This window comes from Lissotriton vulgaris, chromosome 4_1, assembly GCF_964263255.1.
Source record: "Lissotriton vulgaris chromosome 4_1, aLisVul1.2, whole genome shotgun sequence".
Taxonomy (NCBI): Eukaryota; Metazoa; Chordata; class Amphibia; order Caudata; family Salamandridae; genus Lissotriton; species Lissotriton vulgaris.
This window is the reverse complement of record NC_141691.1, coordinates 1,412,393,606-1,412,412,200: the sequence shown is the minus strand read 5'-3', so window position 1 is coordinate 1,412,412,200 and position 18,595 is coordinate 1,412,393,606. Positions and strand designations below refer to the sequence as shown.

General features: G+C 41.1%; 1 protein-coding gene across 5 annotated transcripts in view; it reads left to right on the top strand.

Annotated features, from left to right (window-relative positions):
* ZNF521 (zinc finger protein 521) overlaps window positions 1-18,595 on the top strand; it is a 651,786-nt gene that overhangs the window by 385,182 nt on the left and 248,009 nt on the right. The gene's annotated exons all lie outside the window — the stretch shown is intronic.

Genomic DNA, 18,595 nt, shown 5'->3' with positions numbered 1-18,595 from the left:
AAATGAAACCTTTATTAGAACATTGACATGTTAAGAGCTCTTTTGGAGACAATGGAGTAGCCCATGGCTTATAATGACTAGCATAACTGACAGCACAGGTATCATGTAGGGTATTTCTCTAAGGTGGATGTAAGGATAATGTATGACATCCCCTCCCTTTTGGGCTTTCAGCGGTGGTGATGTTTAGATCAGCCTGGGCAATAGTAACAAGGTTCCGGTTTCAAGAAAACTCCTCTTCAAAGTAGCAGTCCCCAGGGCAATATTCAGAGCTACTGGGCCTTTGATTCTTCAGCTGAATGATGTTTGCTGTCTGCTTGCAGGCAATCCACCTCCTTCTCTTTCAGGCCACCATGACATATGGCTTTTATACTCCCTCATAGCATTTGGCCACATCTCTAAAGAAATTGGAGGTCAAGCTTTTTATCTATGCTCTATTTTTTTTCTCCAGACTAAAGCACAGGCCGGTCAAAGATGAACTTGGATACCTGGAACTTGGTGCCCACTTATATTCCAAAACAGTGGTAGCTTGTGTCAGACCACTGCTACTCAAAACTGGTCCATCAGTGATTTTTTTAGGTGGGTTCAACCAAAGTCTAATTGCTTCTTCCATCAAATAACACCCTCTCCCATTGTTGCAAACATCACAAAATGTTTGCAGTTTGTCTGATTCTTTGGTGCTGTGAGGTATAACATACACCAACTCGGGACTGTGTTTTTCACTAAGACATCCATCATCTAATCACAGCTGTCCCTGGGCTTCAGTTATTTTGCTCTTCTTGTCAGATCTAACAACGAGACATCAGGTTTGGGCAAGAGCCTGTCCCTTTTGTTCAGGGGAGAGCACTGTAGTGCCCTTGCCCCCCTTTTGTTGCTGCTTCTTGCAGTCCACAAGCTGACCTGTCCAAAATGGCTTAACCTAGTGTGAATAAAGGTTTTATGAACCCAAATCAGACACTAAAGAATTAGGCTATACTGGCCTGTGTAGGGAAGTGGGGTAAAGGGTGAGCAGTGTTAAGTAAAGTAGGGGGCCACGGTAGATGTCTACCTAAATGCCTATAATGTTAGTACGGCAATCCGCCTTCCTGGGGGAGAAAGCAGTCACAAGACACTACATGGACCAGAGAAGGCCAGCTGCCTGCGTCTACACATACAGGAGCAGGTAGAAATTTCTGTACCCCACATTACAAGATGCATCTCAGGCATGGACTTGGGAACATTAGTCACCCATGTTGAAAAGGTGACTTTCAGTTTCTTGGGTAATCCCATCTGCAGGAGACTTCAGGATTCTGCCCGAAGCAATTTATATCAAAATCATGTAGTAAACCTGCAAACTGACTCGTGACACTAGTCTCCTCTTCAGGCAATCATGCAGATACATCAGAATTGAGGATCAGGGCAAGCAGCACCGTGCTACAGCATATATCAGATTTCAGCTAGCCACATAGAGCAAGTCCCTTCATCACACCCTGCAGCACTCATACAATGACTTTTGCATGCATGGAGGCAAAAGTTGGGATCTCGTTATATTTTGTGATTGGCAGGACCATTATCTGATTGAATCTTATCTTGGAGGTAGGTATTGAAGGACAATATAGTGCAATGAAAAACGTTGTTGTAGTATGACTTGATGTCAGTGATATGTGCGATATTTTAAAAGTGTGAGGCCTGGCCTCCAGACCTCATAGTTTCCAGAACTTTGCAGAACATATGCAGTCTGTGAAATCATATACTGCACTGCTACATCAGCGTTAGGCACACCTTTGCATGGTGGCTGTGGCAGGGCAAGCTAGGCTGTGGGGAACCGCCATTTTGAGTAGGCAGTATCGGAAAACAGAATGATGATGAAGTCGAGTCCTCCTAGGAATTCCAGAATTGCTTTTCATTAATTTCAGCGGTGGATGCGACTATTTGCAAGTTGTTTCCTTCACAATATCAGACAGTCATTCCTAGCAACATTAAATTAAGTATGAAGCCGGTATCCGTAAACTGCCTTATGGTACTCTGTTTTATTATGACCCTGCAACACGCATTAAAATGGCATCTATTCAAATTACATTCTGTACTCAGATTACAGGAGACAGAAGTTTGATTGTGTCTGACAAATAAAACTATTGAAGCCAATAACCTGTAACGAATCACCATTTTGGCTCAAATGGCCTTTTCTGATAGAGCCCTGCTTTTTTACTGTCACGGTTCTTTCTTATTCAAATTTAACATCTTGAGAAAGAGCATGATTCTGCCTCTTCAATAGGACCTCTCATAGCCCTTTGTTAGTGACTGGCTCCAAACAAGAGGCGGCTATTGCTACGTGTGACCCCATAGTACTCTTCCCGTATTTTTTATTAGGTCCCATTTTATTTGTTCTTGCTTGCACTGCAGCATGTAGAAAGCAACATTAATAAATAGAGGCATAATGAATGTGACTAATTGATTTTGGCAGTCAAAGACTGGCATACTTTTGTGCAACGGGGATTCTATTCAAGGAAGCTTAACTGCTGTTGAGTGGGAGCCTTAAATGTAATAATGGGCCCTCGTTTGGATTGTGTTGTGAGCGTCGAGCGGAGCACAACAAGCGAGCGATGAACGCTCCAGAACTGGCGCCATGTCAGGGAAAAATAATGCACTGGGTTCCGCCAAAAAGACAGCCACATCAAATTATAGGACAGCTTTTATGTCTTGAAATCCCTAAATATATTTTTAACTTCATGGTCTGCAAACATTATACTCTTTGAAGAAAAGGTTGGGTGTAGTGGCATTGGAATACAACTTCTTGAGCGACATATGATACCTTACAGTCCTTGTTAGAGAATTCTCTGAGGACCACATAAAAAAAAAATCACACTTCCTCCTTTATAAGCACATCTAAAATTTCACGCAACTTTAAATTGCATGCTTAAACTCTAAACTACAAATAAACAAAGGATATGTGCCTCCAATCGACCATCAATACTGTATATACTGAGCTAACGCATTAAACTGAATACTTGGACTGAGTTCTTTTTTTTTCATTCCGAATTTTTTAAATATGGCATAGCCCAACCAAACTTTTTGAACAAACCGGTTTAAACAAAATTAGTATATAGACACAAATGTAATTTAAATAACGAATCATATATTTCACTTATTCTCATACCCCCACTAAGTGAACTGGCGTTCACTGAAGCATATACATCATTCATTTTAAAATAAGATTTAACAAAAATCTGTGGCAGTGTTAAGTTCTAATGATAACATAAGTAGGTACATGCACTGCGTTTTGGCCTTTTTGCTCGGTAGATGCACTGACTTTTGGACTTTTTGCTTGGAAGATGCACTGACTTTTGGACTTTTTGCTTGGAAGATGCACTGGGTTTTGGCCTTTTTGCTTGGTAGATGCACTGGGATTTGGCCTTTCAGCATGGAGCTGTAGTTTGAGTTCTTCATTAAGACTGAGATCCTTAATTGTTCGAAATTCCTATTGTGACTAAAGACTTACATAACTGCAACCCCGAGTGGGCATCAACATACAGAAAAGCACATTAGTGCTTTTATATTTTCAAGGGTCCTTAATTTAAAAGATGGTCAATATATTTCGTTTGATTGGGATACCAGCTTCACTTATTTGTGGACTCTTGACAGCTGTGAAGGAGGAATCTGTGATTTGCCCCCAATCGAAGTTGGTCAGAAAGTTATTTTTGGAAACATAAAATGACCACTATAATGCTCAGAGCAAGAGAAAGTAATATGCCTGCCTCCGTCAGTGAGTTTTCACTCCATGTAATGTATCTGTTTTTGCTTTTTACGAAGCTGCACAATGAACCCACGAGCAATTTTGTTCACCAAGTATGAAGTGGTGAAAAAGAAGCCTGGTCTGGCATTTCCCTTCAGGCTAAATCATAAATGGCTCTCTTGAAAATATCATCCCTGTGACAACGATACAGTTTGTTTTGGTTCGTTTGATTGAACATAAAATGTTTCCTTCCGTAATTTTGGGCCCCTCACTCGTAGCTTTTTATGCATGTAGCTATGATGAGCAGTATAATTAATTTAACTATGGCCCATTGTCTAGAAAATCAATTTAATTCTAACATATTTCAGTTCATTGTTGTCAAAGGAGTCTAGGAAATGTAGTGTGTTTCAGAAGTTGCATTTTTGGGATATTTCTTCTTCTTTTGAGTAGCTTATACCTGGATCATGTATGATGTGCTTGGCAAACGTCTTTGACATCAACTTCAAACCCAGGTAATTGGTGAATATTGTTTTTTTTAAATTCATGATTACACATCCTGTACTTAAACATTTAAGCGTAAGGTGAGTCCTTTAGTCTGTGGGATTACAACATTTCAAATGTGAACACCTAACTGCAGCAAAGGAAAGGTTGACCCCTTAGTACCAGGCCTTAGGTGATGCTAATTGCACCTTAAAATATGGAAAAATCAAGAAAACACTGTTTACTTATGTGTTTGTTAAGCTACCAAGAGGGCTGTTGTGAATCTTCTAAAAAATGTAAAGGTATATTTTAAAGAAAGTCTTGGATTTTGACAAGACGTCTACTGGAAATGTTTGTCAACCCACTACGATACCATCATTTAGTCTAATTGTGCGTCAACCTTTATTTCTCTGTTAGATTAAATTGGTTCTTAAATAGGCAAACACATTATTTTTTGGCTCAGTTTCATAAAAACAATGGTCATTGGCTACCCTTGTTGATGTCATGAACAGCTATGTGAAATGCAGGACACAGCTTTAAGATTAAGTCAGTGAAAGTTTCAATTCCATTCATTTGTGAGCACATTTTCCTTTTTGTTATTGTTAACACAATTATCTGCACTCCATTGAACCAAGGTTTGAGACTTGTATGACCTCTATTATCTATGTTTGTGTTGGGCCTCACCCAAACTAATAATGGTCACACACAAATACAGGAAATAGACTTGATTAAAATGTGTACAATTAACATTGAATATGGCAATATTTAGTTTCAGTCACTTCTGTGCATCTTGCATTAGCCACACGACCTACTGGAAATAATCATAGCTATCTTTGACTAAGAAAACTTCTAAAATGTTTATGGAAAATTTTGGCCTATGTCTTGACCCAGGGTTTAAGGGTTGAATGTGAAACACGTAGCACCCAGCTTGACAATAATAGCTTGATTATTATGTTTATTGTACTATCTATATTTGTGTTGCTTTTTCATAGGATCAAGTGCTTCAAAGTTATCATACAACTCCTAGCAGCAATTGATAAAACTGCTAACTTAATAAGTAGATAAATAAATATTGCAACCCTTTTTTCCTTGCCAATATCTCCCTCTTTTGAGACATAATTTCTCCACTGAGACAGCTCTCTTGAGGGCTACTGAAACCCTACGGGAAGGAGCAGATGAGGGTAAGACCATGGCTCTCATCATGCTGGATCTCAGTGCCGCGTTTGACACTGTAGCGCATTCCATCCTGCTACAGTGTCTAAACAGAGCGGGAGTCACCAATAAGGCACTGGGATGGCTGAAAGCCTTTCTGATTAACAGGAGCTTTCAAGTCCAAAGAGGGACTTTCCTCTCAGACAGCGTGTTGCTTGAACAGGGGGTACCTCAGGGCTCTGCCCTGAGTCCCACCCTGTTCAATTTATACATGGCCCCCCTGGCAGAAGTGGTGCAATCGTTCGGCGTAGAGCTTGTCTCCTACGCCGACGACACGCAACTTCTAATATCACTATCTCAAGCCCCTTCTATGGAAGCTGATAACTTTAATGCTTGCATGAGTAAGCTTGCCACTTGGATGACAGAGCACTGTCTAAAACTAAATGGCACTAAAACGGAGGTTCTTATAATTGGAGGCAATGAGGCTAAATGGACAAAAGAATGGTGGCCCAGCTGCTTGGGTCCTTTGCCCCCTCCTAACCGGGAAGCAAAGAATCTAGGTGTCTGGGTAGACAATAAGTTGTCTTTTGATAGCCACATTAAGAGAACAGTAGGCAAATGTTTTGGAGTAATGAAAACGCTCAATCGCACCCTTGACTTGCTGCCTCTGAACTCCAGACGTACCATGACGCAGGCACTAATCACTTCCCGTATTGATTACGGGAATGTGCTGCTCCTGGGCACATTGGCTAAAAACATCAAGAAACTACAGGTTCTACAAAATTCTGCAGCACGCCTAGTGTTAAGGCTTCCCCGCAGAGCCCCCTCGAGACCCTCTCTGGCATCTCTCCATTGGCTACCTATTAGTAAGAGGATTGTTTTCAAAGCTCTACTATGGTGCCATAGGATCATCCACCAAAGAGCGCCGGCCTATATGTCGGATCTGGCATCCCTGTACGAACCTAACAGATCCCTCAGATCTAAAGGAATGGGTTTGCTCAGAACTGCTCGCCCCAAAAAAGCCAGAATGGGAGGCAGGTCCTTCCGCTCACTAGCGGCCATGCACTGGAATCTCCTGCCCACGAACACTAGGCTAGAGACTAATGAGGCCTCTTTTAGAAAGATGTTGAAGACCTTTTTATTTACTTCATAATGGTACTCCTCTCTCTCCTTACATAAATGCTCTCTCCACAGCGCAGGGACACGCCAGGAGGCGTCACCAGGCGCTTTACAAACTCCTTTAAACTAAACTAAACTAAACATCAGGCCATTTTCATTTCATGGCATTCAGCGCTGTCCAGACTGCCAATAGATTGGTATCATCACAACTCTCTTTTCTGAATAAAAGAATTCTACAACACTAAAGAGTGATTTCCTTAACTTTTTCAGAATGGTAAGAAATGTGTTTAGGTGAAATATGCATAGCATTTAGAGTACCTCAAAAGGAGGCACCAATTTTCTGATCTAACACAAACCAAGTTTAGCCATCTTAGTTCTAGAATAAAAAAAACAATAAAGACATGTTAGGATGCTTGAGTTAATTTAAGAAACTGGCAATTACTCTTAAAATGTTTTAAATTTAACAGAGGGGATAGATTGGAAAGGTGAGTTTAATTCAGGTTTACATTTTCAGTATGGAAAGCATATTTATTTTACTTTGCTCTTGACGGGCACTCCTGACTTTGACCCAGTCTGGCAAAACGTACCATTAGTTTGTTTATGTTATTATATTTGTTAACAACAGTTTTCCAACAATACTTTTACCAAGATTTTTCATGGACAATGCATTGTACAATTATAACTGTAATGCCTTAGCATGCATGCCTCATTACTACTTTCCACTTAATTTCCCTCTCTCGTCATTTTAAAGCAAGTGGATGTATCAGCTTTTTTCCCCTCGTCTGTGTGGCACCTTCGAAGTCATTGCCTTTGCCTACAATTACAAAACCTCCTAGATGGATAGTCAGTCATTTCCAGGCAATTTGAAATTGATTTTCTACCGATAGGAATAGGGAATGAGAAGCTCTAGGTTTATTATTACATAATGTATGAGTTAAGGTTCAACCCGATCATTAATTTTGCCATTACATTTTACTGAATATTTTCAGAATGCTTTGATAATGTGGGCTGAACAGTAGCACACTGATTATATCGTTTCTGAATGTGAGCTGGTGAATTCTACGTTCTGTGATCGTGAATACATGAATTTCAGCCAAAATAATGTCCTTCCACATGTGTATAATTAAGCACGATGTTAGAAATTCCTGTACATGCAGGTCCGCAAACAGTTTAATGTCTGTGTTAGCTACAGCATACTGTCCATCCCCTTGAGTTCATCTTTGGAGGGGCTGTTGCTGTTTAGATGAAGTTTCCTGATGCATAGGGGGGTAGAGGCACTCCCTTCGTATGCAAATTCTTTTCATGGCGTTTTGCTGACAAGCTTGAGCAATGAAAGGAAGACAAGGGGAGCTTCGTCCCATGATGCGTACTTTGTTTGGAATCCCTTGTTGACTGACAAGCCTTTTGCCACATTGTCCAACAATGGAAAATTGGAAAATGCTATTTAATTGGGCATCCTTGTAATTCCCTAAATTCCTTTTCCGAAATTTCAGGGAAATATGTAAACTTATACAAAATCAAAAAGAAGGTGCATGAAACGTTTAAGCCTACTATATTTTCTTAGCAAGGGCATACCTTGTATAGCAAAGTTGCTCATGGTATCACAAGTGACTAGTTTGAGTATAAAAAGGTATCTCAACAAGATATTTTCTCGTCAAGCCATTGTCTTATCTGCAAAAATCAAGAGAAATTTCGTGTTATGTGGAATTTTGCACAATTCATGTAACATCAAATTTGTCAGTATTGAAGGATTACCCCTGCGTAATGAAAATTACACACAGTACTACTTCTAATTTGAATTTGCAAATTCAGCAGAATCGGTTGCTGGCCTCTTTATTAGGGGGATCACCAGAAAAGGTTTCACGGGAGTTAGTGTCAAGCTTTACATCAAAGCATGAAACATTGCTGTTATTGGTATTTAGACCGTTAAATGCATCAGGTTAAGGCTTCACTAGACGTAATGGCAACAGGAGACTTGCTAATAACTGGGCCTTAATTGTGAAGCTATCTTTGATAGAGAGTGTGTGAGAGATAGAACGAAAGAGACACCATGCAAAATTCATATTGGGAATAATTTTGAAGAACACAGCTTGTAGAAATATTAATGGGATAAAAAGTAATGTATACATTTTCATGTACAAGTAAGGTATTTTAGCACATCCATATAGCCAACATGCAGGCGGCATGCTAGGTGCATGTTTCCTCGTTGGGTTCTCAAATCAGTCAAATTATTTATAATAGAAAACTGTTCAGTTGATGTGTCAACCCGATCATGAAGCATGCTACCTAAATTGGTGGTTGAAGGTTTGTCATGACTTTTTATGATAATCGAGACATACCTTCATCCAGTACTAGTGGGTTCCCCAACATGGTAATTCCCACCTGCCCACTCACTGGCCTGGGTAACTTTGTGTTGTTTGTTTTTAATCTTAGCTTTTTTATTGAAGCCTGGATTTGAACTTTAACTTCATTATCTCTTAACTGTATCGTTGTTTCAAGTGCTGTTACCTAACATGCCCTTCACATAAATCTGTTGAATAGATTTTCCGAGTTCTTTAGCCACTAATTGATGAGCTAGAGCATGGGTACTTGCAAACGTTTGCCCAGGGGCCACAAAATACGGTCTGTGGTGTTACCGAGGGCCGCATTGATTCCAGCAAGGTGGCGGTAGCGGGCTTGGGTGGGTCAGAGATTGTGTAAGGAAGTCTAAATAACATTTAAATAAAGGGGCAAGCATTTATTTGCAGGTTAATAAATGATTGCCTGTTTATTTATAAAAAAAATCTGAATATTAGTGTTAAGCAACTAAACAGCAGCTTGTGCTGCTGCTGTTTCCCAGTGAGCCACATGCAAAGGTCAAGAGTGCCGCAAGCGGCTGCCGGGCTGTACTTTGAATATCACTGAGCGAGAGGATACCCTTAGGGATGAGATTGCTCTATCACCCTTTGACCAGGTCGTACTGGAGATGAGTCAAAACCCACATGACTACCGTGACCCACTCTCCCTTAACTTGCCAGGTGGATCTTCTTACACAGATATAATAACTATGGTTGCAGTGGCTTTGAAAGCATTCTCTGGATGTTGAAGTAAAGTATGACCCAATATGTTTGCTGGTTCAGGGGCAGCTGCTGGAAGAGGACACCTTGACTGTTGCTTTCCCCCACTGGCCCTTAAGATAATCACCAATGATCAGAGCAATATTTCTTTGAGACTTGTAGGGGAAACGACCATAAGGAAGCTTTTTTTGCAAACACAATGCAAATTAATTTCATTGAAAGCAGGGCGTATATTGCAAGAAATCCCAAAGATTTGAGATGGCAGCAAGAATAAATTAGGTAACAAAAATCAAAATACGTACATGAAAACTAGCATGCTAATTGCCGGTGATAATTCATTTTATGATCAACCTATAACTATATTGATATTTCATTGAATTCTGCAATGTTTTAATAATATCTGTTAACTGCATATATGGTACCATTTGGTATGGGCTTTATATTATTAGACCAAGGGACACGATTGTGGCTTACATTTTGTAGCATGCTGATGTGAATGTGTTACTGAAAATGGATTCTATATTAGTCCTACAGAGGATGAGGATGTCTGAAGGATTAGTTTTATTTTTTGAATTGTTTTGCTCAAGTGTCGCGCATACTTTGCAGTACAGCGGCATCAAACCTATTATTTGCTTTTTGGATTCTTTGGGGAAGGATTTTGTACACATTTAAGCCCCTCGTTCTCCTTTAATTTCAAACGTTTTTTCCGCTGTTCTCTATTGTTGATGGCTTTTTGTCAGCATGGCACCACCTCTCCTGGTATGTTATTTGGAACCGGGTGCATGCTACACCTTTTCATTTCCACAGGGATAGGACCAGATGGAGGAATTTGATTATCCAGCAGTAGAGGACCAACTGTTCAGTTGGATACAGAACCGGGAGAAAAGGGTTGAAGAGATCTAAAATGGCTGTCGTCTGTGAAGCCAACACTTTCCGATGGGAACCACGCAGGCACTGAGGTGTAGTAACGCAGACTCGCTTCCAAGTACCAGCTGGGGCTTTCAGGAGCTGCTATCCCCACAGCAGACACTCAGCAGGCTCCGAGCAGCTTGACTTCGCCATATGTGGAACTTTTTATTCTCCACCGCCCTCCCCAGAGAGACGGGCCACAGGGACGACGGAGGCAGGTGAATTGCTCTTAATGCAGAGCTCTAAATCACTAGGTTAACATGAGAAGCCTGGAGAGCGGAAATGGATCTGCCGAAGACCGGCTCGCGCTCTCTTAACCTTGGTGCTGTTCCGAGGACCAACAAAGATGCGGCATAATGTTTCATTAGAAGCTTTCACCTTGCGCGCATCCTCTTTTAATGCAAGTGACCTTTTAATCCCTCCATGTATTTTCTAAATGCTTTTAAAGCTACTCTGTACCTCGGAATTCTAAGAGTACAGTTTTTTTTCCTCTTTATTCGCGCGCAGTGGCATCTTACTTTAATGAGGGGAGCCGGGCTGCAGAGCAGTTAGTGATTTGCGCGGATGCAGAGAGAGGCTCGCCTTTCCGTGCAGCGGGCAGCTACCCCCAGTTTGACATACGGGGCACGACGCCACAGCCGCGGTGCAGCAGTCCAGTTGGTGTCATAAATTAACAGTCCCGGCGTCTCCCTCTGTATTTGTTTAATGGCACCGACAAGGCACGTGGCACTCAGCCGGCCGCGTGAATCTGTAATATTTGAGAATACTGCGAGCTGGCACTAAAGATTTATCTCCAAGATGTGGAAACGAAAGGTTCCTCACTGAGAGGCCATTGCGTGGTTGCCAAAGACACGAGTCTTAGCAATCTGTCTTCTTTCTATTTGTCTCGAGAAAAAAAAAAAACAACTATGTGATTTCTTGCTAAACTAACCACTGCTGCTTTGTTATTTGATGCTGGCCGCTGGCAGTGTTTGCTGTCACTTGGAATGCGTTTTTTATCCATCCGTTGCATTAACACCATTTACTTGGGATTGTAATTCAGTTCATTATTGCCGCATCCCCAAGGCAGTTCATGAAAACACAAGCAATAGCCAGGTCTTCCAACCATTTTGGGCCAGAGAAAAGCGCCCATGCAGATGGAAATAGTAAACATTTTGGGTTTTTGGGATTCGAGAGTATGTGCTGATCCAAGACCGGCAGGGCAACAGAATGAAGCATTTCTTTAGTGAGCATCACTCTCTGCTGAGAAAAGACAAGATTTGAATTTGATTTTAAATCTTTATTATGTAATATTTGGGCCTTTGGGTTGCACGTGGTGGGTCCTGTTGCCTTTTTTCAAAGAACCAGATTTATTTTTCATCATTACATTTTGACCAAGAGCCTGAAAGAGAGAGAGAGAGAGAGACAGAAAGAGAGAACAAAGGAAGAAGCGAAATCGAGGGAAAAAGGGACCAAAGAAGAAAGCAAAGAAAAAGAAACTGTCAGAGTGAAGAAGCATAGCGTGATGGAGCCATGGTATTCAGCAACTCTTGCATTCAACAGTACCAAAAAAATGTAGGCCCACACAATTTTTTTCATTTTTATAGCAAGCAATAGTTGCTAAGTTATGTTGTGAACAGAAACAGCTGAGTGAGCTAAAGGATCGTGTCTGACAACTATGTTGATCTGAAGGTCACAAGTTTAGATTCCAGCACGATTAACTCATGCTTTCATCCTTCTGAGGCCAGTTGGTACACTGAGTGCAGCTAAGCCGGGTAATAGTAAAAATGTTATTTGCAGAGCTTTGAAACACCAGATTTGTATAAAGTGCCAAGTTAAAACATGCCATTGTGATTGAAAGCTGGCCTTCAATATCGGTTTGTAGATCTAGCTGACACCTGGGCACACCCTACACAGGTAGAATAGGTGTTTAAACAAAAAACTATTCGATGCACTTTAGAATAAGGAAGTGAATGGTTCCAATCCCTGAGACAAGAGTCTACTAATATTCTACATCCAGCCAGGGGTTCTGCACATTGGCAGAACCACAATCTGTGTCTTCATGTTCATAACAATGGTTTAGATGTTCATCCATGTTTGGCCATGGCACAACCTTAATTTGACAGAACATTTTACTTTTGTTTTTAAAGGTCGGGGGCCTCAAAAAAATGTTTTTTTCCCGAAATTATTTATCTGACAATGGGTGGATAAAGGGTAAAGAACCAGCGATATAATTGTAAACAGGACGGGCATCTTTTCTCCTCTCAGAGCAGTAAATGTGCTGTAAATTGTGAGACTCACAAATGAATCTTTTTTGGGCCAGAGGCTTGTCTGAAGTTTGAGTACTCGAAATTGTCAAGAACACCCATAATGGTAAAATATGTTATGAACACTCACCATTGTACACATGTTCATCACTGTTGTCCAGCACCCAAATGTGTATGGCATCGCCAATATTGGGCAGAGTCCAGAATACACAATTGTGTGTTCCTTAGAATTATTTTTATTGTATTAATGTAGTAGCTAATTTTCAATATCTGTTGGTTTCATTTTTATTGCAATACACATAATGCAGTCATTTGCACTCCAGACTGTTATCCCCTCACGCTGTACCTTGGTCTGTACACTGAAGCATACACTTTGATTAATATTAAAATAGAGTGTATAGGCCTTTGCTTTGCACCACCATTATGCTTTGCACCTCACTGAGCCCTTTTTCAAAGAAGAAGAAGGGACTGTAGTTGACTGTATCTCTAGAAACCACGGTCCTCATTATACAAAGTGACTCCAAGGCATGTGTTCCCTTTCCTGCACATCTGGACGCAGTGGTGTTACAAAAGAAGGTTAAGACTCTTCTGTAATAGATATAGAGACTGTGCACCTATAGCAAAGGTGCTATCTTCAGGGTGTGTTCCCTTATTAGCATGGTGACATGGCTCCATGCAAATGAGAAAAAATATTTATCATACAGCAATTGTTCTTGTAACACATACATCATCATTGGTGTTTGAGAATTAGTTTGCCTCTGCGATGGCACCCTTTTCTGGACGAGGACACAAAGGCAAAAATGCTGTCAGAAGGTGCTTTGACTGTGTGCCACAAAATGGCTCCCAAGGGTGACCCCTGCAAGGGGGAAAGTGGGTCCCATTGATCTCCCAGACCTCCCCTGAAGGTGGGCATAGTCTTTCACTGCGCTCGCCTGCACAGCTATCACTATCCCTCATTTGAAGTGCAGATGGATGCCACCTGCACTGAGAAAGACAGACTGGCTGCATAAAACAGGAGGTCCATCATTCACTAATGCATTGCCCTTAGGACAGTGTGTGTTTGCAGCTGCCTTCAGGACAGTGCGTGATTCCTAATAGAGTTTACTAACCCTCTTTATGAGTCGCTCAGCTTTAAACGGGTGCACAAACATGAACAGTGCTCCCGTTCTATAATAATAGACCATGTAATTTAGATATCCACAGTCTTTACAAACTTAGCTAGTCTTAAGTGCCCGGTGTTCACAATTCTGACATGGAGGCTTTGTTTCACAGCCATTTCTCTGGGTGATTAGGATGTATGCTAACTGTGATAATTCCTTTAGTGCCTGATATACATTTGCTTCATCCCCAACTGGTCACCTGTGATTGCTGCTCCCGCTAGAGTGGGAGCACCACGTACACTCCTCTGTTTCAAAGGTGACAGTATCAGCAATGCAGGGGGAATGTGAGATTCTGTAAAGGACTGGTAAACCCATTTAGGATAGTGCTGCAGTGTGCAAACATGAGTCACCATACATGCAAACAAGGTGAGTGGTCAGCTAGGTTACAGGTGACCTTTTAAGAAGATGCTGACCACAACTGAAGAAAGACAACTCTCTTTATTCTGGACCCACAGGATACCACCTGTCCACCACTTCTCAAGTCACCAACAACTTTGCTCTACGCTCCAGACCGCTACCTCTAGGCAAAGGTAAACAACTACTCTCTGACATATAACATTCTGACACTATCAATCAAGCTTCCAACAGAAGCAGAATGCTCCTCAAGACACTCAAGAACTGCATCACCTCTCCCTCCCACCGGACCCACCTATTCCTGATTCCACAGAAAAGTGCAATGCCACTTCTTCTTCATTGCAAAAAATACAGAAGACCCTACAGCACACCCTTGACACCAAGACTGTTTCATTTTTTCCACCCAACACTTCCCATAAAACCCCACAATGGTCAACCCTCAAAGACTTAGCTCTCCAGATCTTGCTGACATACTCAACTCCCTTAAAGCCACTCCTTATGAAGATGAAGTCTTACCATCGTCCTACATCAAAGATCTCTCTGGGGACGCTCTCTTATCCCTACTCACCAATGTTAATAGCTCCTTCTCTCAAGGCACCTTCACAGAAGCTCTCAAGATAGGTCACATCATCCATCTTCTTCAGAAACTTACTAGACCCAGATGACCTACCAGCTGATAACTCCCTTGACATTAATCAGCAACATTATTTAAAAACAGTCTATATTCAACTCCAAGATCTCATCATTACTAACCATCTCATGTACAACCATTAGTCTGATTTCAGATCAAGCTGCAACAAGGTGACTGGAACTTTACACATCATATACAATACCCTTTTGACCACAGATGATGACCCCTTCCTCCTGATTTTGCTGGACCTCTCAGCTGCTTTTGATGCATTTGAGCATGTCACCATCTTCCACACTATGGCGTCTTTAATGGGACTCACGGGCAATGTCCTTCACTGGTTCTCCTCCTTTCTTTCCAACCAACACCATTTTATTTACATGGGCACATCCAGGTCACAAAAGATCCTTACCACTAATTGAGTTTCCCAGGGCTCCATACTGTCTCCTGTCACTGAACATCGTTAGCATTTACTCTGGAAAGGCGGAGAGCAGTATTTGGTCCAATTTGGGTCTGGAAGCATCGGCAGGAGGACAGGGGTGTGCATAATCAAGATCGAGTGGATCTGGCAACTCGTGGGAAGCATTTACGTTGTTGTGAACCACGGGTACTAATTACTGAACAGGTTGACTACGGGCACTTTTTTAGTACAGGATTTTCTTTCTTAAACACGAGTGCATATTTCTTACGAGGTTGGCCCCTGAGGAAGGGACTCCAATATCCCGAAATGCATTGGGCACAAATAAGAATGTTTTTTCTCATTGTTTATGTACCTAAACAAGTGGAGTTACATTCTTGATGTTAAATGTGTGTGACTATTTATGTACACACATTGCATATGTCTAAACATTTACTGTTACATGATTGTAAAGTAATGAATGTTAACATTGATATAAAATGATGAAAGTTATTTGAACAGAAATATGGTTTAATTTGATTTATGGTTCAAGTAGTTGTATGTCTCATGCAAGACTTGGGTCTAAGCACCTAGTGAACAGTACACAGCACTAACAAGTTGACTAACTTGAAACAGTGTCTTATTCATTTACACTTGGGCTGACAGCAAGTGTAGTGCTGTAGCACCCTTTTTTCCGTTAAGAATCAGATAAAAGTGGAGTGCTCCTCCAACCCCTGTACAAATCCTATCACTGTCAAACATCTTCAACCTACACAAAGAGCCTTTTGGTGCTCTATTCACGGAAAACAGCATCAAGATTCATTAATATGCAGATGATACACAACTCTACTTGAAAGTCTCCTCTGCTTCAGACATCCAATGCCTCAAACGCTACTTGTATCTCATCAAAATCTGGATTTCCAGAGCCTACCTGATGGCCAACTTGACCAAGACAGAATTCCTGTTATCTGCCTAGAACAATAATGAAGTTACAGTACAAACCTGTCTCAATGGCATGAACATTGATGGCTTCAAACCACAACTTTCACTGAATACTAAGTCACCTGGATTCCCCCGGACAACAACTTTACCCTCATAATGAAAACTCCCAAAAAAGCAAAGGTGGCCGAATATCAGCTCTCTCTTCTAAAGAAAAAGTGAAAAACATTTCTTCCAGAAAGCGACTCCAGAAGTGCTGTTCAGCCACTCGCACCCTTGCATCTCGATGGTTGTAATGCCCTGCTTTATTGCCTCCCATACTCCATACTGGCATCCCGCAGGGTTATCCTACATGCTGCAGCAATTCTCATCCAGGGCCTGAACAAATATATGCAAATAACCCCCACCGTGATAGAACTCCATTGACTCCCTTGCTGGCATGTACCATCTTCAAAAGTTATCCCAACCAGCACCCCCACTTACCTTGGAGTCATGCTCACCATCTCTGGTGCGTCTCATCACACCCGCAGCCAAGACACCATCAAATTGCAGACTAAGAAGTGTAAAAAAAGAAAAAAAACAAGACAACAGGCCTATTCTATCTATGAACCCAGGATCTCAACCAGGATTCCCTGTATCTATCAAAACTGCCCCAACACTGTTCCACTTCAGGAAAGAGATGAAGACTCCCATCTTTAAACAATACTTCATCACAATGCAGTAACCAACAACAACCCAGCTTCCTCTACTCTTACTCATTAACTTTATAGTTATCTTTGAGCATGTGCAGCTCTTCCCTGCCTATTGGCTATTTTTACCATACGCACACATGCATACATACAATATACTTAAGTAAACACTCACTTAACAACTACATGATGATTACACATGCAAGACAATGAACGCACTCCAGACGTAACGTGACCACTTAGCAACGTATTTATAAACATCAAAACAGATGGTCTCTTGTGTGTACACTGAGTGCCTCTTAAACACACCGAACCCTGCTAGCTTGTGGACAACTGATCTATCTATGACACAGTGTTTGCTATCATCTGTTGAGCACTGCAGTGTGAGATGCCTAATTTATTACGGTGCAGAGAGATCCATTGTTTTCTGATTGTTAACTTCTACATCAGAAAATGTAATCCTGTACCGAAAGAAGCTGGGCAGGCAATGTATCTTCAGTAGTTACTACAGCTAAACATACTATTGGCATCATCATTTGGAGTCCAAGTGATTCAGTGGTAGTCTTAACCAATAAAAATGAAAAAACACCCAAAAGAGGTGTCCTCAATTTTGACTATTTTTGTTATTAGTATTCACCCAACACTTATATCAGCAAAACAAATGTGAGCTCAAAACCAAAAACTAAATTCACAAATAGAAACCTCCAGAGTGCCTCAGCCTTATATGTGAAAATAATTCACCTGGCTTTGATTTCCTTAAATATACCACATACCACTAATGTGTGCTACTTTGATAACGTGTGGGCAAGTGCTTTGGCAGTGCTAATTATTGTTAAAATTGTTTCCTTACCAAATGCTTTTCAAGTGTAGTTTTTCTTTTGCAAAGATTTGTTAGTGTGCAATTTGTTGAAGAGTAACACATTGGAGCACATTGCATTGTTTGCATGTTCTACGGTTTCCTTCTTTACAAATTAATTAATCATAAAAATGATATGATAATGTTTGTATTGTAAACGTTTAAAAGGTAGTTTTGCTAAAAGAGCACATTTGAGAATGTTTAGATGTCCAAAAATATGCCTCACAAGTCAGCACTGGCCAAGTACGCAACAGTCCGAATTGAGCGCCAAAGGTGAAAAAAGGTAAATAAAGAAATATATAGTACTATTGTGTGCACTTTTTCTGAAGCCATCCACTGGGAAGCTCAAATATGGGTAGCTTTTTCCTATATGAGATGATTGCTCTGGGTTGCTTCAGTTCCTCTGCTGCGTGACTGGAGTCAGGCCTACCAATGGGCTATCTCAGGTTGTCTCCTTTGCACGAACCCAACAATCACCATTCAACCGATGTCACACATTTGTAGCGACTCTCAGAATGCCTGGTTATACTGTATTGTACTGTATCATTACATTGTCTATAAGTAGTTCTTCTGCATAGATATAAAATCCAGTTAAGAAAGTTCATAGTGAATAAAGTGTTGCAGAGGGCTTATTCCTCAGAAGTATACTGGGCTTCCAACACGAGTGGTGTACTGCAAAATGATTAAGTACCCTGCAAAATTTGGTGCGATTAAGTACCTGGCAAAGTCATGTACCTGTCAGCCATACACATATACTAAAACCGTAGGCCAATGTGGGCCACTTAAGGGTAAGCCTCTATGCATCAGAAGCACTGCAGGAACATATGTTGACCACGTGCCAGTACTAACATCATGGTTTTGAGAACACTAGCTGAAAGCTCAAACTGAGCCGTATGAAATT